At 36.6% G+C, this 25,558-nt stretch overlaps 4 pseudogenes; all 4 read right to left on the reverse strand.

Moving 5' to 3' along the window:
* Positions 1–313: 313 nt before the first annotated feature.
* LOC143404216 (autophagy-related protein 16-1-like) lies at positions 314–14,495 on the reverse strand (annotated as a pseudogene).
* A 5,082-nt stretch (positions 14,496–19,577) lies between these two features.
* On the reverse strand, positions 19,578–20,086 carry LOC143404217 (plakophilin-4 pseudogene; annotated as a pseudogene).
* Positions 20,087–22,284: 2,198 nt separating this feature from the next.
* LOC143404220 (plakophilin-4 pseudogene) lies at positions 22,285–23,464 on the reverse strand (annotated as a pseudogene).
* Positions 23,465–23,570: 106 nt separating this feature from the next.
* Positions 23,571–24,179, reverse strand: LOC143404221 (plakophilin-4 pseudogene; annotated as a pseudogene).
* Between the last annotated feature and the right edge of the window lie 1,379 nt (positions 24,180–25,558).

Genomic DNA, 25,558 nt, shown 5'->3' on the forward strand with positions numbered 1-25,558 from the left:
ATGACAAAGCTGTGCTAGTCCCTGCACCTCTCCTAAAGGCCATCAACTCTGTGCCCTCAGCACAGCTTTGCTGCTTTTGTCCACAATGATAACATGCATGCTGGAGGGAGACCATGTCACCTCGTTGATGAGGAGCTTCAGCAAGAGACGAGAATAGCGCTGGGGTCAAGACCACAGTCAGCCAGAAACCAGATTCTTCAGTCAGAGTTCAGGTGCACCCATCCAAGTAGGGACTCCTTAAGAGCAAAATAATGCTGGAGATAGTCTTCCTGCTGTGTATGAAGCAGCATGGAATTAAAGAAGTCTGGCTCTCTTAGCAGTCAGACTTCACTGAATCCAGCCCAAGGGAGAAACTCTGTTGTTTTGAAAGAACCTTCTCCACTTTCCTTATGAGCACACTCCAGACATAAAGAGAGCCATTGGCCAAGACTGCTGCCACATAACTGCCACTGGAGCTGAAGACATTCTGGTCCCGTCATAGCCACACTTAAGTCTAGGCACACTGAACCTCTACTTCAGAGCATTTATCTGTAGGTCAATGATTTTCAGCAGTTCATCATGGGAATGACACAGAAGTTCAGTCGTTTCTGGGTTTAGATCCAAGGCAGTGATCTTCCCTAACAGCTCAATTTCTTGAACCACACTCTCTAATCAGATGTCCCAGAAATAAAATTTCATGTCAAAAACTCCACTCATTGCACACTGCTCTGTGCAGAAAATATCTCAGCAACTGAATCCTGCAAACAATGTTTTATGTTTTTTCATAGATCTCAGAGTTTGAGGGCCAGGTCATGACTTCCTGAGATGATCTATGCAATCCAGCAAGAAATTAGCGGAGAGCACTTTACCACTATGTCCTGTAAGTGTGTGTCATAATCAATAATTATCCATGGTCCAGATTTGGCTTGAAAAATCATTTGAAGATACTAAGAGGTAAGCCACAGTACTATCAAATTCAATGCTTATAATTCCAGCATTACTACCAGATAGGTAGCCTTTGAACTCACAGTTGTCTCCAGATGCTTCTCATAACTTAACACTTCCGTCCACCCATGGCCAGTAACCCAGAACCTGCACTGAACTGGCATTAACTTTCCCATTGTGTGCATCAAAGACACAGAAGGCAGTAGTTGGTACCCTCAGATCTTTAAACAGAAACAGGATGAATATCAACATTATCCTGGGGGATTGGGAAGGAAGAGACAAAGCATCTTCCAAAGGTATTAGTGATGAGAATCCAGAAGGCCTCTAGCAGGCTATTAGTGTCACCTAGCGGCTGCTCTGCCGATAGCTTGCACAGGAGAGATCTCCTCTGTGTGCTATGTCTCATCCCCAATGACTTCAATGTCATCATCCTGTTCTAATGGCAGTGGTTCCTTTGCAGCTTTGGCAAGCTCTTTTGGCAACCAGCTAGCTATCTCCTGGAGTCATTTTTGTTCTCTGCATGGAGGCTTTCATGGCCATCTTTCTGGTGACTAGCTCCTGGTTCTCTTCAGTAGTTTTCCTCAGTTTCTCCCCCCAAGGCAGTAGAAGTTATCTGCAGGGCATAACATTCAACTTTTAGGGTCTGGTTTGCTATGTCAACATTCCATGTGCCATTGTGTCATGACTTTTCTCTAACGGGGTCCAGGGGGTCCTGAAGGATAAGTGGCTTTGGCAAAAAGAATGAGACAGGAATCTTTCCATTGGAGCAATCTCCAGAGATAAATAGCTGTAATGCAGCTTTCTTTGGGTCATCTTTTATTGCATTTTATTCTCATCGTTATGAATTCAGAATATGTCATTGATCATACAATTTCAAAATTCTGCCAAAATGTGACGTTTCCTTAACCATCAAGGGGTATAGAAAAATGTAACAGCAATTTACATTTTTCAAGGATGTGATATTTACTTATCAATTATTAAGGGTACAGAATCATTAATAAAATACATCACTATTTTACATTTTTCAGATTTTCCCAAGATGTACTATTTTTCCCAAGATATGCTATTTTCTTATTAACTGGTGCCATACCACAAAACCAGACTCTAATTCTCCTAACTTATCATTAACCTTTAAGTTTAAAGCACACCTGCAATTTATTTCTAATCTAAAATTCCCATCTAAAGAATTCCCCTTAAATCTTTTTTTAAGTTTATTTATTTATATATTTATTTATTTATTTATTATTCATTTTTATTATTAGTTGTTCAAAACATTACAAAGCTCTTGACATATCATATTTCATACATTTGATTCAAGTGGGATATGAACTCCCAATTTTTCCCCGTATACAGATTGCAGAATCACATCGGTTACACATCCATGTTTTTAAATACTGCCATACTAGTGTCTGTTGTGTTCTGCTGCCTTTCCTATCCTTCTACTATAACCCCTCCCCTCCTCTCCCCTCCTATCTTCTCTCTCTACCCCATCTACTGTAATTAATTTATCTCCCTTGTTATTTTTCCCCTTCCCCTCACTTTCTCTTACATGAATTTTTTATAACAATGAGGGTGTCCTTCCATTTCGATGTAATTTTCCTTCTCTCTCCCTTTCCCTCCCATCTCTCATCTCTGTTTAATGGCAATCCTCTTCTCATGCTCTTCCTCCCTGCTCTGTTCTTAGTTGCTCTCCTTATATCAAAGATGACATTTGGAGTTACTTTTTTAGGAATTCGCTAGCTTCACTTTGCATAATCTGCTCTAGTGCCATCCATTTCCCTGCAAATACCATGAATTTGTCATTTTTAGTGCTGAGTAATACTCCATTGTGAATAAATGCCACATTGTTTTATCCATTCATCTATTGAAGGGCATCTAGGTTGGTTCCACAGTCTAGCTATTGTGAATTGTGCTGTTATGAACATCAATGTAGCAGTATCCCTATAGTACGCTTTTTAAGGACTTTAGGGAATAGTCCAAGAAGGGGGATAGCTGGGTCAAATTGTGGTTCCATTCCCAGCCTTATAAGGAATCTCCATACTGCTTTCCAAATTGGCAACACCAATCTGCAGTCCCACCAGCAATGAATAATTTACCCTTTTCCCCACATCCTCGCCAGCACTTGTTGTTATTTGACTTCATAATGGCTGCCAATCTTACCAGAGTGAGATGGTATCTTAGGATGGTTTTGATATGTATTTCTAAGATTGCTAGCCATGGTGAGCACTTTTTCAAGAACATGTTGATTGTTTGTATGTCCTCCTCTGAGAAGTGTCTGTCAGGTCCTTGGCCAATTTATTGATTGTGTTATTTGTTTTCTTATTGTTTAATTTTTTGAGTGCTTTGTATACTCTGGATATTAGGGCTCTATCTGAAGTGTGAGGAGTAAAAACTTGTTCCCAGGATTTAGGCTCCCTATTTACCTCTCTTATTGTTTCTCTTGCTGAGAAAAGAATTTTTTAGTTTGAGTAAGTCCCATTTGTTGATTTTTGTTATTAACTCTTGTGCTATGGGTGTCCTATTAAGGAATTTGGAGCCCGAACCCACAGTATATAGATAAGAGCCAACATTTTCTTCTACAAGATGCAGAGTCTCTGTTTTGATATCAAGCTCCTTGATTCATTCTGAGTCAACTTTTGTACATGGCGAGAGAAAGGTATTTAGATTCATTTTGTTGCATATGGATTTCCAGTTTTGCCAGCACCATTTGTTGAAAATGCTATCTTTCCTCCATTGCATGCTTTTAGCAACTTTGTCAAATATAAGATAGTTGTAATTTTTTGGATTGGTCTTGGTGTCCTCTATTCTGTAGCATTGGTCCACCCACCTGTTTTGGTACCAGTACCATGCTGTTTTTGTTACTATTGCTCGGTAGTATAGTTTGAAGCCTTGTGTCACTATACCAGCGGATTCAGTCTTCCTGCTTAGAATTGCTTTTGCTATTCTTGGTCTCTTATTTTTCCATATGAATTTTATGATTGCTTTATCTATTTATAGAAGAAATTCCTTTGAGATTTTGATTGGCAATGCATTGAACCTATTGAGAACTTTTGGTAGTATTGCCATTTTGATGATGTTAGTTCTGCCTATCCATGAACAGGGTATATTTTTTCATCTTCTAAGATCTTCTTTTATTTCTCTCTTTAGGGTTCTGTAGTTTTCATTGTATATATCTTTCACCTCTTTTGTTAGGTTGGTTCCCAAGTATTTATTTATTTTTATTTTTTTGAGGATATTGTGAATGGGGTGGTTGTCCTCATTTCCATTTCAGAAGATTTGTCACTGATATACAGGAATGTCTTTAATTGATACTTGTTGATTTTATATCCTGCCACTTTGCTAAATTCACTCATTGGCTCTAGTAGTTTCTTTATAGACTCTTTTGGGTCTGCTAGGTATAGAATCATGTCGGCAGCAAATAGGGATAATTTAAGTTCTTCTTTTCCTATTTTTATGCCTTTAATTTCTTTTGTCTGTGTAATTGCTCTGGCCAGTCTTTTGAGAATTATATTGAACAGAAGTGGTGAGAGAGGGCATCCCTGTCTTGTTCCAAATTTTAGAGGGAATGCCATCAGTTTTTCTCCATTTAGAAGGATGCTAGCCTGAGGCTTATCATAGATAACTTTTACAATGTTGAGGTAAGTTCCTGTTATCCCTAGTTTTTCTAGTGATTTCAACATAAACGGATGCTGTACTTTGTCAAGTGCTTTTTCTGCATCTATCGAGTTGATCATATGGTTCTTATCGTTAAGTCTATTGATGTGGTGAATAAGGTTTTTGATTTCCATATATTGAACCAGCCTTGCATCACAGGGATGAATCCTACTTGATCATGGTGCACAATTTTTTTGATATGTTGTATTCGATTCGCCAGAATTTTATTGAGAATTTTTGCATCTAAGTTCATTAGAGATTTTGGTCTGTAGCTTTCTTTCTTTGAAGTGTCTTTGTCTGGTTTCAGGATCAGGGTAATGTTGGCTTCATAGAATGAATTTGGAAGAGCTCCTTCTTTATCTATTTCCTGAAATAACTTGAAAAGTATTGATATTAACTCTTCTTTAAAGGTTTTGTAAAACTTCGCTGTATACCCATCTGGTCCAGGGCTTTTCATGGTTGGAAATCTTTTGATGGCTTCTTCTATTTCCTCCTTTCTTATTGGTCTAATTAAATTGTGTACATCTTCCTGACTGAATCTGGGCTAATCATATGACTTAAGAAATTTATCGATATCTTCACTATCTTATATTTTACTGGAATATAGGGTTTCAGAATAATTTCTAATTATCTTCTGTATTTCTGTAGTGTCTGTTGTGATATTTCCTTTTTCATCCCGTATGTTAGTAATTTGAACTCTCTCTCTTCTTCTCTTCATTAGCATGGCTAAGGGTCTGTTGATCTTATTTATTTTTTCAATAAACCAACTTTTAGTTTTGTCAATTTTTTAATTGTTTATTTTGTTTTGATTTCATTGATTTCCACTCTGATTTTAATTATTTCTTGCCTTCTGCTACATTTGCTGTTGTTTTGCTCTTCTTTTTGGCGGGTTTTGAGATGAAGTGTGAGCTCATTTATTTGTTGTTTTTTTTTTTTTCTTTTATTGAGGAATGAACTCCAGGCAATAAATTTTACTCTTAAAACTGCTTTCATTGTTTCCCATAGATTCCGATATGTTGTGTCTGTATTTTTATTTATCTCTAAGAATTTTTTGATTTACTCCTTTTTTTCTTTTGTAACCCATTGATCATTCAGTAACATATTGTTCATTTTCCAGATGATGCAGGATATTTCCTTCCTTCTTTTGTCATTGATTTTCAGTTTCATTCCATTATGATCATATAAGATGCATGGTATTATCTCCACACATTTATATGTACTAAGAGTTGCCCAATGGCGTAATATATGGTCTATCATTGAGAAGGATCCATGTGCTGCTGAGAAGAACATATATCCACTTGATAATTGTTGATATATTTTATATATGTTAGTTAAGCCTAGGTTATTGATTGTGTTATTGAGTTCCATAGTTTCTATATTCAACTTTTGTTTGGAGAATCTGTCCAATGGTGAGAGTGGTGTGTTGAAGTCACCCATAATTATTGTGTTGTGGTCCACTTGATTCTTGAACTTGAGTAGAGTTTGTTTTATGAATATTGCAGCACCATTATTTAGTGCATACATATTGACAATTATTATGTCTTGTTGGTGAATGGTTGCTTTTAACAGTATATAGTGTCATTCTTTATCCCTTTTGGTTAACTTAGTTTTGAAGTTGATTTTATTTGATATGAGTATGGCCACTCCTGCTTGCTTTTGTGTTCCATGTGAGTTGTATGATTTTTCCCAACCTTTCACCTTCAACCTGTGTATGTCTTTTCCTGTCAGATGAGTCTCCTGAAGGCATCATATTGTTGCATCTGTGTTTTTAATCCAAGTTAGTAGCCTTTGTTGCTTGATTGGTGAGATAAAGCCATTAACATTTAGGGTTACTATTGATATATGGTTTGTACTTCCAGTCATGTTTATTTATTTATTTATTTTAATTTGGCTTGTTTTTTCTCTTTGGTTATTTCCTCCCTCTTTCCTGAGTTATCTCCCACTGTTAGTTTTTCGTGCTGTTTTTCATTTCCTCTTCTTGTAGTGTTTTGCTCAAAATGCTTTGCATTGCTGGTTTTCTGGATGTGAATTCTTTTAACTTTTGTTTATCAAGAAATATTTTAATTTCATTGTCAAACCTGAAGCTTAATTTTGCTGGATACAATATTCTTGGTTGGAATCCATTATTTTACAGTGTTTGAAAAACGTTGTTGCAGGATCTCCTTGCTTTCAACGTCTCTGATGAAAAATCAGCTGTTAACCTAATTGGTTTACCCCTGAATGTAATCTCCCTCCTTTCTCGTGTAGCTTTTAATATTCTATCCTTGTTCCTTATGCTCGATATATTCATAATAATGTGTCTTGTAGTTGGTCTATTACAGTTTTGTATGTTTGGGGTCCTGTAGGCTTCCAGAATTTGGCAATCCATCCCATCTTTTATTTCTGGAAAGTTTTCTAAGATTATTTCATTCAACAGGTTTTTCATTCATTTGGATTGGACCTCGATACCTTTTTGTATCCAAGTGACTCTTAAGTTAGGTTTTTTATGACATCCCATATCTCTTGAATATTTTGCTCCTGGTTTCTTACCAGCCTTTGTGCATTGAGTAGATTCTTTTCGAGTTGATAAACTTTGTCTTCATTTTCTGATGTTCTGACTCCTATTTGATCTAGTCTATTTGTAATATTCTCATTTGAGTTTTTGATTTGGTTTATGGTTTCCTGCATTTCTAGGATTACTGTTTGATTTTTTTAAATCACTATCTCCTGGTAGAGATCATTTTTTGCTTCTTGAATCTGCATATGTAATTTATTTTCAAAGTATTCTTTCATTGTTTGGACTTGCTTTTTAATAACTTCTTTTTTTATTGGTTGTTCAAAACATTGCAAAGCTCATGACATATTTTCATACATTTGATTAAAGTGGGTTATGAACTCCCATTTTCACCACAAATAAAAATTGCAGAATCTCATCGGTTACACATTCACATTTTTACATAATGCCATATTAGTGAATGTTGTATTCTGCTACCTTTCTTATCCCCTACTAACCCCCTCCCCTCACCTCCAATCTTCCCTCTCTACCTCGTCTGCTGTTGATCAATTCTCTCACTTGTTTCCCCCCCCTTTCCAATCACAACCTCTTTTATGTAACTTTTTGTAACATTGAGGGTCTCCTTCCATTTCCATACAATTTCCCTTCTCTCTCCCTTTCCCTCCCCCCACTGGTCTCTGTTTAATGTTAATCTTTTCCTCATGCTCTTCCCCCCTGCTTTGTTCTTACTTGCTCTCCTTGTATCAAAGAAGACATTTGTCATTTGTTTTTTAAGAATTGGCTAGCTTCACTTAGCATAATCTGCTCTAATGACATCCATTTCCCTGCAAATGCCATGATTTTTGTCTTTTTTAGTGCTGCGTAATACTCCATTGTGTATAAATGCCACATTTTTTTTCCATTCACTATTGAAGTGCACCTAGGGAGTTTCAACAGTCTAGCTATTGTGAATTGTGCTGCTATGATTATTGATGTGGCAGTATCCCTATAGTACGCTCTTTTAAGGTCCTCAGGGAATAGTCCAAGAAGGGTGATATCTGGGTCAAATGGTGGTTCCGTTCCCAGCTTTCCCAGGAATCTCCATACTGCTTTACAAATTGGCCGCAATAATTTGCAGTCCCACCAGCAATGTACAAGTGTACCCTTTTCCCCACATCCTCGCCAGCACTTATTGTTTTTTGACTTCATAATGGCTGTCAATCTTACTTATCTTAGGGAGGTTTTGATTTGCATTTCTCTGACTGCTATGATGGTGATCATTTTTTCATGTACTTGTTGATTGATTGTATGTCCTCCTCTGGGAAGTATCTGATCAGGTCCTTGGCCCATTTCTTGATTTGGTTATTTGTTATCTTATTGTTTAAATCTTTTGAGTTCTTTGTATATTCTGGATATTAGGGCTCTATCTGAAGTGTGATGGGTAAAAATTTGTTCCCAGGATGTAGGTTCCCTATTTACCTCTCTTATCGTTTCTCTTGCTGAGAAAAGCTTTTTAGTTTAAGTAAGTCCCATTTGTTTATTCTTGTTATTAACTCTTGGGCTATGGCTGTCCTATTAAGGATTTTGGAGCCTGACTCCACAATATGTAGATCAGAGCCAACTTTTTCTTCTATCAGGCGCAGAGTCTCTGATTTGATATCCAGCTCTTTGATCCATTTTGAGTTAAGTGTTGTGCATAGCGAGAGAAAGGGATTCAGATTCATTTTCTTGCATATGGATTTCCAGTTTTCCTAGCACCATTTGTTGAAGATGCTATTTTTTCTCCATTGCATGCTTTTATCCCCTTTATCAAATAGAAGAAAGTTGTAATTTTGTGGATTGGTCTCTGTGTCCTCTATTCTGTACCATTGGTCTATCAGCCTGTTTTGGTACCAGTAACTTGCTGCTTTTGTTACTATTGCTCTGAAGTACAGTTTGAAGTCTTGTATCACTATACCTCCAGATTCACAATTCCTGCTTAGAATTGCTTTTGCTATTCTGGGTCGTTTGTTTTTTCATATGAATTTTATGATTGCTTTATCTATTTCTAAAAGAAATGCCATTGGGATTTTGATTGGCATCACATTAAACCTGTAGAGAAGTTTGGGTAATATAGCCATGTTGATGATGTTAGTTCTGCCTATCCATGGACAGGGTACAATTTTCCATCTTCTAAGATCTTCTTCTATTTCTATCTTTAGGATTCTGTAGTTTTCATTGTATAAATCTTTGACGACTTTTTTTAGGTTGATTCCCAAGTATTTTTTTTTTTTTTTAGTATATTGTGAATAGAGTGGTTTTCCTCATTTCCATTTCAGAAGTTTTGTTGCTGATATTCAGGAATGCTTTTGATTTATGCCTGTTGATTTTATATCCTGCCACTTTGCTGAATTCATTAATTAACTCTAGTAGTTTCTTTGTAAACCCTTTTGGGTCTGTTAGATATATTATCATGTCACCTGCAAATAGTGATAATTTAAGTTCTTCTTTTCCTATTTTAATGCCTTTAATTTATTTTGTCTGTCTAATTTCTCTGGCTAGTATTTCAAGAACTAAATTGAATAGAAGTGGTGAGAGAGGGCATCCCTGTCTTGTACCAGATTTTAGAGAGAATGCCTTCAATTTTTCTCCATTCAGAATGATACTAGCCTGAGGCTTAGCATATATAGCTTTTACAATCTTGAGGTAAGTTCCTGTTATCCCTAGTTTTTCTAGTGTTTTGAACATAAAGGGATGCTGTACTTTGTCAAATGCTATTTCTGCATCTATCAAGATGATCATATGGTACTTATCTTTAAGTCTATTGATGTGGTGAATACCATTTATTGATTTTCGTATATTGAAAAACCCTTGCATTTCATGGATGAATCCTACTTGATCATGGTGCACATTTTTTTATATGCTTTTGTATTTGATTCGCCAAAATTCTAATGAGAATTTTTGCATCTAAGTTCATTAGAGATATTGGTCTGTAGTTTTTGTTCTTTGAAGTGTCTTTGTCTGGTTTGGGGATCAGGGTGATGTTGGACTCATAGAATGAATTTAGAAGTTCTCCCTCTTTTTCTATTTCTTGAAATAGAGTGAAAAGTATTGGTATTAATTTTTCTTTGAAGGTTTTGTGAAACTTTGCTGTAGACCCATCTGGTCCAAGGTTTTTCTTGGTTGGTAGTCTTTTAATGGCTTTTTTGATTTCTTCCTTTTAATTGGTCTGTTTAAATTGTATGTGTCTTCCTGATTCAATCTGGCAGATCATATTACTTAAAAAAATTATCGATATCTTTACTAACTTCTATTTTATTGGAATATAGGATTTCAAAAAATACTTTCTAATTATCTTCTGTATTTCTGTGGTGTCCGTTGTGATATTTTCTTTTTCATCCTGTATGTTAGTAATTTGAATTCTCTCTCTTCTTCTCTTCATTAGCGTTGATAAGAGTCTGTCAATCTTATTTATTTTTTCGAAGAACCAACTTTTATTTTTATCAATTTTTTCAATGTTTTTTTTTGTTTGTTTCTTTCAATTTCATCGATTTCTGCTCTTATTTTAATGATTTCCTGTCTTCTGCTAACTTTGTAGTTGTTTTTCTCTTCCTTTCCTAGGGTTTTGAGATGATGTGTGAGTTCATTTATTTGTTGGTTTTTTTTTTTCTTTTTTTCAGGAATGAACTCCAGGCAATGAATTTCCCTCTTAAAACTGCTTTCATTGTGTTCCATAGATTCCTGTATGTTGTGTCTGCATTGTCATTTATCTCTAAGAATTTTTTGATTTCCTTCTTTATGTCCTCTGTAACCCATTGATCATTCAGTAACATATTGTTCATTTTCCAGGTTATGCAGGATTTTTCCTTCCTTTTTTTGTCATTCATTTCCAGTTTCATTCAATTATGATCAGATAAGGTGCATGGTATTATCTTCACACCTTTATATTTACTAAGAGTTGCCCAATGGCATAGTATATGGTCTATCTTTAAGTAAGATCCATGTGGTGCTGAGAAGAACGTGTATCCACTTGATGATGGTTGATATATTCTATATACGTCAGTTCACTCTAGGTTATTGATTGTGTTATTGAGTTCTATAGTTTCTTTTTTCAAGTTTTGTCTGGAGGATCTGTCTAATGGAGAGAGCTTTGTGTTGAAGTCACGCATAATTATTTTGCTGTCGTCTATTTGACTTCTGAACTTGAGGAGAGTTTATTTTATGTACATTGGACCAGCATTATTTGGTGCATACAAATTGATAATTGATAATTGTTCTTTCTTGTTGGTGGATGGTTCCTTTTAACAGTATATAGTGTCCTTCTTTGTCCATTTTTATTAAGTTAGGTTTGAAGTTGATTTTATTAGATACGAGTATGGCCACTCCTACTTGCTTTCGAGGGCCATGTGAGTGGTATGATTTTTCCCCATCCTTTCACGTTCAGCCTGTGTATGTCTTTTCCAATCATATGAGTCTACTGAAGGCAGCATATTGTTGGATCATTTTTTTTAATCAAGGTTACTAGCCTATGTCTCTTGATTGGTGAATTTAAGCCTTTAATATTTAGGGTTATTATTGAAAAATGGTTCCTACTTAGAGTCATGTTTATTTATTTATTTATTTTAGTTTGGCTAGTTTTTCCTCTTTGGTTATTTTTCTCCCCCTGTACTAAGATAACTCCCACTGTTAGTTTTGGGTGCTCTTTTTCAATTCCTCTTCTTTTAGTATTTTGTTCAAAATGCCTTGAAGTGCTGGTTTTCTATCTGTGAATTATTTTACCTTTTGTTTATCATGAAATATTTTAATTTCATTGTCAAATCTGAAGCTTAATTTTGCTGAATACAGTATTCTTGGTTGAAATCCATTATTTTTCAGCGTTTGAATACGTTGTTCCAGGATCTTCTCACTTTCAACGTTTGTGATAAAAAATCAGCCGTTAACCTAATTGGTTTACCTCTGAATGTAATCTGCCTCCTTTCTCTCATAGCTTTTAATATTCTCTCCTTATTCTGTATGTTGGCTATCTTCATAGTAATGTGTCGTGGAGTTGGTCTATTACTGTTTTGAATGTTTGGGGTCCTGTAGACTTCCAGGATTTGACAATCTATTCCATCTTTCATTGTGGGTATTTTTCTAAGATTATTTCATTTAATAGATTGTCCATTCCTTTGGTTTGAACCTACATATCTTCTACTATTCCAATGATTCTCAAGTTTTTTTTTTTTTATGACATCCCATATCTCTTGGATAGACTGCTCGTGAGTTTTAAGCATCCTTTCTGTGTTGACTATATTCTTTTCAAGATGATAATCTTTGTCTTCATTATCTGATGTTCTGACTTCTACTTGATCTAGTCTATTTGTCATACTCTCGTTTCAGTTTTTAATTTGGTTTATGGTTTCCTGCATTTCCAGGATTACAGTTTGATTTTTTTAAAATCTCTATCTCCTAGTAGAACTCGTTCTTTACCATTTGAATTTGTTTTTCTAATTCGTTTTTAAAATATTCTTTCATTGCTTGGACTTGCTGTCTCATGCCTTCTCTAATATTCCATTCCATCTGAGTTAGGTATGACTTGAGTTCTTTCTCTGTCCATTTTTCTTATGCCTCTAGGTCCTTCTGTAGATTTAAGTTTTCCTGCATTGTTTGTAAGCCTTTTTTCCCTTGTTTTTTCATGTTGTTCACGTTAATTTCCAGCTCTGTTTGACTACTGTGTTTCTGCTTTCTCCTATAAATTTGTTTTAATTTTGTATATCTCTGTTGTCTCTCCTTTGTAATGTGAGACTATGCCTAGAAATGTTGGGCTTTATTGTACTTTAAAGCTGATTCATTCAATTCATATAAGATTTCTGGATTCTGTATGCATATAGTGATTTGTTGTCTGTTCTTAAGACTTTATGTTTAGGTTAGGTGCTATGATGGAATGAGGGTTATTATGTCTAGGCTACTTTAGAAGATTGCTCTACTGAAGGGGGATACTAACAGGTGATTGGATTAGGGTGTTGTTAGGGGCTAGGTATTTAGGAGCCCTATAGACAGCCTCGAAACTTTCACCTATTTGCATTTAGACAATTACACGTAATGGAAGATGTAATGCTTGGGATGAAAGTTAGGTGGAAAGGAAAGGAAGGAGTCCTTAGAGAGAAAGAGGGAGAGAAAGATAGGTAGAATAAAGGAGAATGGAAAGAACAATAAAAATTGAAAAGGTAAAAAGAAAAGATAAATCAAGTCTTAGAGTTCTATTTTCTTCTCTTCCAGTAGGCGGAGCTGTGCCCTCCGAGCCTTCTGACCTCTATGTGCTGGCAGCAATCCCTGTAAGGCGTACTGGGCATCTCAACAATCCTATTAGTCCAGAGCTGTTTCTCTTCTCCGGCCCCTGCCCCCTTCCTCCTGCCAGCTAGCCAGGCCCTACTCACACCGTCAGTTAAATTTGTCCGGACCCCTTTGGTAGTCATACCCCAGGATCAGGCAGCTAAGGCCTTGGGAATTTCCACTGGTGGTAGGGGGAGTTGGGGGTTGGGAGTCCCCTCTGCTTTCCTCGTCCCCTACAGTCACACCTATGGAGCTCTGGAGTGAGATTTTTGAGGTTTGCCAGCTGTATGTATCTGGTGGGGATGGGAGTCATACACCTGCTAAAGCCAATTCTGCTGGGAAGGGATCCCGTCCACCCAACCCTTTTGATGTCATCTCTCTGCTATGGTGGGCCCCAGACTCCTTGCCGGAGTGTCCGATGGGAGGGGTAGATCTTGCCTGTCTCTGGTCTGTCCCAGACTTGGTTTCAGTTTTGGTCCACTGTTTCATGAAGGCTTGGTTAGCGACCTCTTCATAGGGTTTCTCCACCGCACACGGTATCGCACAGTGCTGAAATCCCTCGCACCGGTTGCTGCTGGTCGCTAGGCAGCAGCAGCCTGGACCTCGGAACAGGGTGACTGAGATTCACCTGTCCGGGGCAAGCTGTCACCTCAAATAATCCCAAATTTTCCAGCTAGTTCTCACTTCAGTGGAATTTTGCTGGAAGCTTCTCAGCAGGTGAAATCCGAACGCTCTGCTGTGTCTCTCAGTCTGTGTGGCTGAGGAGATACTGAAAGCGCTGCCTCTCCACCCAACACCATGTTCAATCCCCTCTTAAATCTTTTACTTCAAATATCCTAAAGTCTATACACCATTCTTAAAGTCTATAAACCATTTTTAAGGCATATCAGAAACCCTTACAGCTAAAAACTTAAAAATTCTTAACCCAAGAATATAAATAAATATATTTCTAACATTATTCTATAATATGTCTGAAAAAGGTACTTTAATTAATTCCTATACTTATTGTCATAAAACTGGTTGAGCTGCTTTCTCAAAGAGTTTCTTTGTTTTTTAGTCAAGGTGCACAAGTTCTTATATTTTTATATTCTCTCTCACTGAAAAGCAACTTCTAAACATCAGTCCACTTACCACCAATATTAAATATGCTCATCATAAGTTCTTATGTGAAGTAAAAGAGGGTTTATAGAAAAGATTAGGATGTATTTTTGTATGTCTTAACTTTTCTAAGTGTATAACATAACTTTTCCTTAATCAAAAATAAGACTAAATATGGTGGGCTTTGTACAATTAACATAATGATTAGACTTTCTAAGAAGCCAAAACATGGGCTTGAGTTCTTAGTTGATATAATCAATGTGGTGCCTAAAATTCTCGTGATCTTTCAGAGAATGATTGTTGTCCATTATCAGGTTTGTCCTCAATGTACTGAGATAGAAGACCAGCATTCTGTTTTGTCCTTGATATACTGAGAGGTAGTAGAACAACCTTCAAGGCATGAACTACCTGTTATGTTCTAGCCATCTGAAATTTAATTTGGTTTAGCATTTAACTTATTCATGCCTGTCAGGAAGATGAGCATGAAATGAGAAGTCCCAATTACATAAAAAAAGGGTCTCATGGTTTCAGTTTCCCACCAGCATGGCTTTGTCAGCATTCATCCTCACTGTGACCTTATCAAGACATTGGGAGAGTGGTTTTCCAAGCACTTATCTTCACTGTGACCTTGTCAAGAGTCACAGTGAAGAGGGGGAGTGAGAGGGGGAGTGACTTCACCAGTCCAGGAACTGCAGGATGATTTCACCAAATGACTGCCTCTGAAGTTGGTCTTGGTTCCTCAACTCCTGCAATACAGTGCTTCCAGTGGGGGATGTCAGCAACAGGGAGGTCTGAAGACCTATGGAATGCTGCCCCAGCCCCTCAGAGCTGCTAATTCCAAAAGAGGCAGGAGGCCACAACCTGTAGCTAATGCAATGGAGTGGGAGAGGTGAGCAGCCATAGAGATGAGCTCCATGCCTAGGCCACTCCAAAGGCTATCTTCATTTTATAATATTTTGAGATTTACTTTCCTAATATTTGGTGGTGTTTATTGTATCTCTGCTCATGAAGAATATTAGTTTGTCATTTTCTTATCTTAAAATGTACTTGTGATGGCTGAGGTTTTAACTCAGCAGTAGAGTGCTTGACTAAGGTTCACATGGCCCTAGGTTTGATCACCAACACTTCAAAAAAGTAACACTTATTATAAATTTTAATTAAAAAGTCAAAATTTGGGACTGGGCATTTGGCTCAGCAGTAGAGTGCTCACCTAGTGTGTAGGGGTCACTGGGTTCAATCCTCAGCACCACATAAAATATATATAATAAACATGTTGTGTCTGACTACAACTAAAAATATATACACATTTAAAATGTTAAGTGTTGTTTGAGTATTTTGTGATCAGGATCCTTCTGATTTCATAAGATGGGTTTGACAATATCATATATCCCAGACACGTTATCAGAAAATCTTTGTAAAAAATTAGTATTCTTTCTTAAATATTTGATAGAATCACCAATGAAGTCATATTTTTAGAGTACATTTGGTAATTTTTTTTATGATTTCAATAACTATCACATGTATTCAGGTATTCAGATTTTTCACTTTTCTCTTGTATTCATTTTGATAGTTTTCCAAGATTATTTTTATCTAATGTTGTCATTTAGCTAAATGTGTTTTATATAAAAGACCCTTACAAGAAGATACACAGTACTACATTATTGTAATGCCTTATGATCTGTTGAGATACGTTTTGTATATGGATATTGCTTATTGTCCTTTTCTCTCTCAGTTGGTCTTACTTTCATCAAATTTATAAAACTTTTTGAAGAATCATTCCTGTTTTCTTGCTTTCCTTTATGGTATTATCATTTTCTATTTTCTTTATTTTACCTCCCATCTTCATTATTTCCTTTCATCCATGTACTTCGTTAATTTCCTTTCCTTGTTTGTAGTTTCTCCAGGTGGGAGCTAAGACAAAAACTGATTTTATACTAATCTTTTTCTAATCTAAGCAGGTGAAAGCAGAAATGCTCCTTTAGAGTTTCTTCAGCTGCATGCTCTTGCTGTTGCTTGTTGAATCTCAGTTACCCATCAGCTTAAAATAATTTCCAACTTCCCTTGTAATTTTTTTCGTTAACATACTGTTATAGTTAACACTCACATATAACCACTCACATATAATTGATTCAAGCATTTATTGAAGCACACTGGTGGTGACTGACTAGAACATAAAGCTCTTCCCATGATCAGCCCCCCAAAATTGCAAGGGCAGTCTTTATAAGCCTGAAAACCACAAAAAGGACATTTGGTTGGGTCTTGATAAAGCCAGCAAGCCAAGTTACAGAAGCTGGAAAGTGCAGTCTGGTGGCGGGACACTTAGCCCATCACAATTAGTCCAGTCACCCCAATTACAGAAACACAGCCCCATTATCCTAGCTACAGAAACAATGCCCCAATAAGTAGTTCTGTGTTCTTAAAGGTTTCCATAAAAAAAAAAACAAAAGAACAACCTGCCCCAATCATGACCTTTCTATTTGGAGTGGTTGTTTTACAAAACAGAGTTACTAAACAAAATGGAGTCACTTTGCCTTGACTATTATACTACATGTATTTTTTAAATAAATACATTAGTCAAATTCCAAAAAGGTTTGGTTACCTTTCAGATATTTACATTGCTGTTACATAATTTAATTCTGTTGTCAAATAACATACTCTGAAAAAATTCTTAAAATTTTGAGGCTCACTTTATGATTGTAATAGGTAACTTGCAAATACTGACAAAATACCTAAGAAAAACAACTTAAAACAAGAAAAGATTTGCTTAAGCTAATATTTGTAGAGTTTTAGTCCATTGTTTCTTGATCTCTTTCCTTTGACCTGTGGTAAAGCCAAACACTTTGGTTGGGGTCATGTGGTAGAACAAAGGTGTTTACGTCATGGTGTGGGGGAGTGAGAAAGTGGAAGGGGTACAGGTCCAATATCCCCTTGGATAGTATGTCTCCAATGACTTAACTTCCTCAAAATAGGGCCCAGCTCTTGAAGTTTCCATCACCCCTAATAGTGTCATCAGCTTGGGACTCAACATTAAGCACATAGTGTGTATGGAAAATACAAGATTAAAACTGCAACAATGATCTACAAGACAATTTACTTTAGTGAATGTTTCATGTAACCCTAAAATGAATATGTCCTCTCTATCTGCTGGATATAATAATCTAAAACCCTTGTGGTGTTCAAATCCTTTATAGCCATACATACATACTTTTTCTTGTACTTGTTCTATTCTTTACAGACAGCAAGTGTTTATAACTCTATATGTGACAGTAGATTTCCTTTTGTTTTTGTCATTTTTTCAACATGCATTTTGAAGCTATTGTATTGGTCCATGCACATTTATAAATTCCATATTTTCTTAAACTATCAACTACTCTTTTTTTCTGGTAATTTTTCTTGTCTGCAAATCTATTTTAGGGATCTTCTACTTTGTGCCATGTCAACTCATCTAAATTAGGACTAAGTTCCCCATAATTTCCTTTGTTGTACACTTCTCAGAATTGACCTAAAGAGAAATTAGTGAAAAGAGAAATGTGTATGAGAGTAAGCCTACATTATTATTTTAGCACTCTTCTGCCTCAGTGTGGTGATGGATAGGTGGAGAGGTACTTGTGGATTCCAGCTTTCTTTCATTCTTTGTTTGAATGGAGCTCTTCCTTCATGACTGCAGCCAGCACAGACCCACAGTGGCATCAGGCCCATAACCAGATATTGGTTGCAGAACCACAAAGGAATAACTCTCTATGTGAGTCCAGCACTTCTTTATTTGAGGTCACACTTGGGCTACCACATGTATCAGCTTTAATGCATAAACACTTTGGTGACTCTTTAGACCCTCCAACTCCACTGTTCAGATCCTCTCTTACCCAATTCTTCCTCTACTTTTTTATGAGAAAACAGAATATCATTCTCTGAAAAAGTAAAAAAAATAATAACATTCTTACTGGCATTTATGAAAAAAGAAAGAAAACACACATTAGTATTATCAAGAATGACAATAGGATATCATTAAAGATCCTAAAAAGATCAAGAGCATAATATGGAAATATCATAACATTATGAACCTCCCTACATACATAAATTAAAATGTGGATCTATTTCTTGAAAATCCCAAGGTACTAAACTTACTCAAAATGAAACAAATAACTTGACTAGTGCGCTATTATTAAAATTATGTTAATAATAAAAAGTAATCTCTAGCTCCACATTGATTAACTGGGTAATTCTATTAACAATGATTTAAGATTAAAATGCTATAGAATTTTTTTCAGAAAATGGAGAAGGAAGAAATACTTCATGATTAATTTTGTGAATTCATCAGGACCTTTATACAATAATAAAGAGATCCCTGCTTTCTTAAAAAAAATAACAAAGAAGCCCAAAACCTATAGATCAATAACACTCTTTATCATATATGCAAATTTTATAATATAGTATTAATACATTAATTCCAGTAATACATAAATGAGCAATAAAATAAAGTGGGTGAGATAATTTTTTCCTAATATGAATTCAACTGCATGAAGGTACACACCAAAAACTGGTGAGACTTTCTTTTCTGCTTGTGTAAAGATTAGCATTTGACTCAGAGACTGGCAAAGAAGATCCATTTTCACTGATGTGGGTACATATTATTCAATTCATTGATGGTCCCATAAAAAATAAAGGTAGAGGGGCTAAGGTTGTGGCTCAGTGGTAGAATGCTTGCCTTGCATGCATGGGCACTGAGTTCGTTCCTCAGAACCACATAAATTAATAAAATAAATTATTGTGTCCATCTACAACAAAAAACTTTCAATAATAAAAATAATAATATAGGTATAGGGCTGAGCAGGATGGTGTACAACAGTAATTCCACTTCCTGGGAAGCCGAGTTAGGAGGAACTGATGTTCAATGCCAGCCTGGGAAACTCAGTGTGATGCTGTCACAAATTAAAATAAAAATGGCTGGGACGGACCTGAGTGGCACATTGCTTCCCTAGTATGTGAAAGGCCCTGGGTTCAAACTCCAATAGTGCAAACAATAACAACAACAGTAACAACCAAGATGCAGGGAGAAATTATTATTGTCTTTGGGAGCTGGGACAGTCATCTCTTCCTCTCTTGAGTGAAAGATCCCCTGCTTCTATTCTGTAAAATATCATTTAGTGAAATAAAAGTCTAAGTAATTTGTTGTATATTTCAGTCCATACTGTTTGTCGAGTAATCTGTAGAAGCTGGAAAGTTCATTCAGTTATCAAAATAAGGATCTGCATAGCTAAGAAGAGACTGCAAATCCAATCTGTATCCATCAATGTTCTTTCTGGGGTGTCATCTGAGTATAATATATCGGTTGATGCTGTAGCCATCTATTTTGTTGTCTTGCTGCCAAGAAATAGAAACTGCTATAAATTGGTAATGGTTACTGGAGCCAGGGTACAGGCCTTTATTTGTGGCATCCCATTGGCTAATGAAATACTGCACAGGTGACTGGATCATATTCTATCCAGAATGACTGTCTCTGATTCACAACAGTGCTGGCAAAAAAGAGGTAATACTGATTGGTTGATGGGTGACCTGTTGGTTGATGGTGGATGAGGAAGGATGTGATTTGAATTGGTCTTAGTCTAATGTTCATACAGGAATAATACAATGGTTCTGATTACACATATTATTTTGTTCTATTTGATAGAAGCATTTTTTTATTACAAAACTTAAGTCTATGTATGAAATTAAAAACACTTTTAAATACCTCTTTTGAAAAAAAAATTTTTAGTCTATTTTATCTGAGTTTAAAAAATGAAAATAATGCAGTTTTTAAAACAGTGTTCTGAGAACTTAAAAAGTGCAGCCACATACTTAGTTTCCTTTGTCAATGAGATGGTATAATTCAATTCAAAACTGGTAAGATCACAACAAACAGAATCAAGCAAATGAACACGTATGTCTGCTTTGATGCTAATGTTTGCTTACATTTTAGTTTGCACTTAAAGCACAAGAAGAAATAGGACTTATCATAGTAAAACCCAATTTTAATCTCAGTGTGTGCAAAATTTTAAAGATAACTGTGAGTTAGGTATGAGAGTCTGTAAAAAACTAAATTGGAAGGGAGGAAGATACACAATATTCAGAAAATTTGCACTTTAAGGGTTTCATCAACATTTGTGACCATAATTTGATTTGGCTTTGTTATTTTTATTTTCAGTGAACACTACACAGTTTTAAAAAAATGTAGATGAGAGTGTCTAAACAGAATGCAGTTACCATATGAAGCTTTAACTCAAAAAAATGGATAAAGAAAAAAAGGCACAGTGAACTTCAACTCAATTTTATGTGCACAAGTTGAAAAAATATGAGCCATCTTCAAGAGAAATTGATTCTAAATTTATAAAACCTATAAATAATCATAGGCCAAACCACTATATTAAAACAGATTTTCTAGCAAGTACAAATCTTGCAGTGTGAACATATGCTTGTATTCCCTTTAAATACAAGACAAAACTCACTCTTTAAAGTGGCTCTGCCTTAGTAAATACATTTATTTGTAATGAATGCACACCTGCCATGTATTGTTTATTAGTGGAAACACCCCAGTTGAGTCACAAAGCTGTGATGGCATCTGTGTCATCTTCCTCACAGTACATACACCCCCATAACTAAATGAGTTTAGAGTTTATATCCCTTCTCATCAATGAATTGGGGAATTATATACAGTAAACAAGAGAAAATTTCTGTGACAGCACATATTATATAGTTTGAAATTTTTCAAATCCATATTTGTTTATTAATAAATGGGTCCAAAATTTACCAAAAGCAATAACTTTACATAGTAATACCAGATTTTGCAGAATTAATTCAAGATCACTGCAAATCAGGCTTATGTTAAATAACTGCAGACTATTCCTACACACAGATCACTGTTTGAATCTTTTAATATACCCAGATGCTTTTAGAGTAGGATCTGAATGAACTGTCCTAATACTCAAAGAATGAAGTTTTAATACACTTCTAAATAGTTTCTGTTTTATTGCCAACCACATTATCAAAAGCTCTGGTAACTAAGTAAAAAAATCTCTGAAGACTAAATTACATGAAACATGAAAGCTCCACAGTTTAAAAAACCAAATATAAATCAACCATATCCAGTTATCAGATTAGAACAAAAATATTAACTCCTGAAAGCTGAAACCAAGATTTTTTTAAACATCACCAATGAATACTTTAGATATTTATGGTTTTGTTTTGCTTGTTTCCCTTTGTAGACAGGGACTCATGCTTTCAACTTAAGCACAAGTTCAAGTCTCTAACTGGTAGCAGCTCAGGTAAAATATCATGCACACCACTTGATTACTTCAAAGCAACAGGAACACTCAGGCTGAAGTTAGTGGTCAAATGGGGCTTTCTGTTTTTAAAAATTGGGTATAATGGTGAAAGAAACACCATCCATATTCAAAATTTTACCTCCAACCCTGGCTTCTGAGGCAGATAATAAACACATCAATTACTAGAATAGTTTTTAAAAAAATATCTGTTTAATCAATAACCAAGTTTCTTGTTTTTAAGTTACTTTTTTGTTTCAATTCCATCAATGAAAATCAATTAGCTTGTACTTTAAAATCTTTTCTTCCACATAAAAAAGATGAAAATACGTTTGTGGAGGACAGTGATGGAGGCTCAGAGCATACTGTACCTCTTCAGTCATTCAACATGTATATGCATCACACCAAGTCTTGATCCACAGTGCATCATTTTCCAAAGTAATACCAACAGGTAGTTGACATGACACCACTATGGAATAGTTTAAACTGAAGATGGCAGTTGTCAGTGTGTGGCCCCAGGGACTCAGGAAAATAGGGTAGTTGAGATTGCTAAGACAAAAAAGGAGTTATTCCACCTATTAGTGGAAAAATCGGAGTGTTTGTGAAGGATGAGAGGGCATCTCGGATGACTGTCATCTTTAAGGCATCAAAATAAAATAAACCCCAATAAACTGTAACAGTCTCCCTTACTTCTACATCAATATATTACTTCAACAGTTGCAAGAAGACAGGTACCCACTAACATTTTCTGTGGCTATTTGGTTTTAATCTCTGAACTTTCAAAAAACAAGTTTTTAGAGGGAAATACAAGCATTCTTCTGACGGTCCAAAATCCTGTGGTCCACAGGCTCAAACAGGTGTTTGCTTCCCCCTACCTTACACACCTCCATCTTCACTTGTCTGTCATCAAAGCACAAGTTCTTGAAGTAGGTTACTGTGTTTGCTTGGACAGAGTTTCACTGGTACTGGAGCATATGAATGACCTCAGCCAACTCAGGATTATGCCATGCAAACTCCCTGGAGTCTTTGTGGATGCTGTTACTTGGTGAAAATTTTGTGGTGCCATCACATCATCAGCCAGTCTTGCCTGCTGAAGCCCATTACAATTGAATTCTTGAACTGGACACTGTACTGGCCTGTAGGGCTCCATGTAGGTTGCTATGATGTTTAGAGAGTAATTATTTGTTCAGTATGGAAGAGTTTTCTTTTGGCTGGATGTCTTTTATAGATTCACAGCACCTGAGCCTGTGTGATTGAGAGCCATCTGCCATCTTTGGAGCTCCACAGTTCTTTGGTATGGGCTGTGGTACACTGGGCTATAATAGGTCCTCCTCTTATATACAGAAGGCATAGGCCAAGAAAGGTCTTGCCCAAGCTGGCTGTGCTGACAAGCATAGGAACTCTGTAAGTAGTAGGTCTGTCTGGCCAAAGTGGAAAAACCATCTTGTAAATGTCCTACTGCTGTCCAAATTGCTCCATTCCATGAACACTCCTTTGCAGTGGAGATCTCAAATGCTTTGGTACTGTGATCATTCCTGAGCATTTGGGTAGTGATGACCCCACCTGGCCTATTGATGGGACATCTTTTTGAGTCTGTGCATCTGTCAGGGCCAATAGGGATCCCTTTCTGGAGGTAGATTGGCATTGAGGGACTATTCTGTTAGGACTGGAGGTCTGTCTGAAGGTGACTGGACCAATCTACCACAGCTCCTGGGAAGGAGGGTTTCTGTGAGTAAGAGAGGCTATGAGCTGAATGGTGAAGGAACTGCACTAGAGTTCAAGGTTGGGAGTTGGTCACTGATAGGGAGCCAAATTCACTACCCAGAGGAATTCTGTTACTGCTTCAAGGAGCCATCCCTGTGCTGAACCAGTGTTTATCCTTCAGCTCTTTAATCCCTCACAAAATGGTTATTGGTTGATCCTATGAGTGAATGCTGCTATTGTCTGCCTTGATCACATTCTGGTTGTTGTGGAAACTCCCTGATTCCTGGCATCCACAGTCAGAATAAGAATTTATGTTGAATGTTTTGAATTACCCAATGATCTTTTATGGAGAGAAGTCTGTTCTGGTGAGTAGAGGGTCCCTTGTTATGGCTCTGTCCTGATCAGATAGTATTTGGGGTGAACAGTGTCAGCAAACTCAAGATTTGGTTAGAGATTCTCAGGAGATGGCACATCTGTTGATGTCCAAGGAAATGACTTAGTTGAGCTGGTGGTAGCATGCTTGGTGATTTTGCTGCAAGTCTGCACCTTTCTGGGTGACTGGCAACAATCTGCCTTTCCACTTCTAGTTGTGTGGTGAGTGGCTGAAACTCAAGCTCCTTCTCCTTCAAGGAAGATGGACTAGTGGTGGCTGTGGTGTCTGGCTCTATACCTGAAGCAGCTTCCTTGCAGGTCTGTTGTTGCCCCTCCTCCACCAATGAGGTCTGCTCAGGAGAGGACATTTCTCTTTCCAGGTCAGGAAGACAGATGAGGCTCCTCTTTTACAACAATATGATCTCACAGAAACTGACCCAGTCAGGGAATCATGGAGAACTTCACAAATCCCTGCTGAGGTTACTCCCCCTGATTTAACTCATCTCTTAAAGACACCATCATCTCAGTACTGCTACAGTGGAAAGCAAGTATCCACCATATGAATCCCTAGAGGACACATTCAGACAACATCCACACCATAGCGAGGAGTCTTATACTTTGGAATCTTACATTTATATATGTGATCCATACTGTGAAAGGTAGAAGACCACTCTCTAGGTTCCATTTTTTGCATGTAGATGTGCAGTTCTTCCAGCAACATTTATTGTTTTCACTTGACTTTCTCCATTAAATTGACTGTCAATTTTTGTTAAAGAACAGTTGGCTTATTTCTGTAAAATTGTCTCTGACCTCTGTATTCTTTCCATTGTTATATCAGGTTTTTTTTTTTTGCAACCAATTTAACACTGTTTTGCTTACTATAGATTTTTACCAAGTACTAATGATAGAGTATCAGTTTTCTGTTTTTTTTTTTTTTCTGATCTTCTTCAGGAGAACGTGGTTGAGTTGTCTTATGGTTTGGATTTGGAATTTCCTCCAGAGAATGATGGCATTGGTCCCCAATGCAGCAATGTAAAAAGTGACACTTAGGGTGGGGCTGTGGCTCAGCAGTAGAGTGCTTGCCTAGTGCATGACAGGTACTGGGTTAGATCCTCAGCACCACATTAAAATAAAGTCTTGTGTCCAAATGCAACTGAAAAATAAATATAAAAAAAAAGAGTCACCCCAGAAGGAAGACTCTTCTCTCATGAGTAGATGAATCTATTAATAGCTAAGTTGACTATAGGGAGGTGAGACTGTAGTGGGGCAGCTTTGAAGGAACAAGGTCACTGGAGGAAGGCCTTATAATAGTATTTCTTGTCCCCTTGACCTTTTTTCTTTTGTTTCTCTTTCCCTTTATCTCTTCCTGGCCACCATGAGCTAAGCAGATTTCCTCCAGCACATCCTTCCACCATTATATTCTGCTCAATGCAGGCCCAAAGCAGTAGAGACAGCCAACCTGAACTGAAACTATAACCCAAAATAAGTCTTACTTCCTCTGTGTTGTTTTCCTTAGGTAATTGTGTCACATTATTTAACAACAAGTTGAATTATTTTTTCCCAGAGGTAAAAGTTACAAAAGTGTGGGCATGCTCCCCAATCTCTGCCCTGAGAAAGCATAACTTTTAACAAGGCCCCCTCAAGTTCTACAAATCTTTCAATAAGCATTTAAGTGTTCTACTATTTGCTTGCTCTGGTAACTTTTCCTGTTTGTGAGGTGGGATTCCCTGTTTTAGCCTGTGTTTTT

This window comes from Callospermophilus lateralis, chromosome 7, assembly GCF_048772815.1.
Source record: "Callospermophilus lateralis isolate mCalLat2 chromosome 7, mCalLat2.hap1, whole genome shotgun sequence".
In the NCBI taxonomy this organism is placed as follows: Eukaryota; Metazoa; Chordata; class Mammalia; order Rodentia; family Sciuridae; genus Callospermophilus; species Callospermophilus lateralis.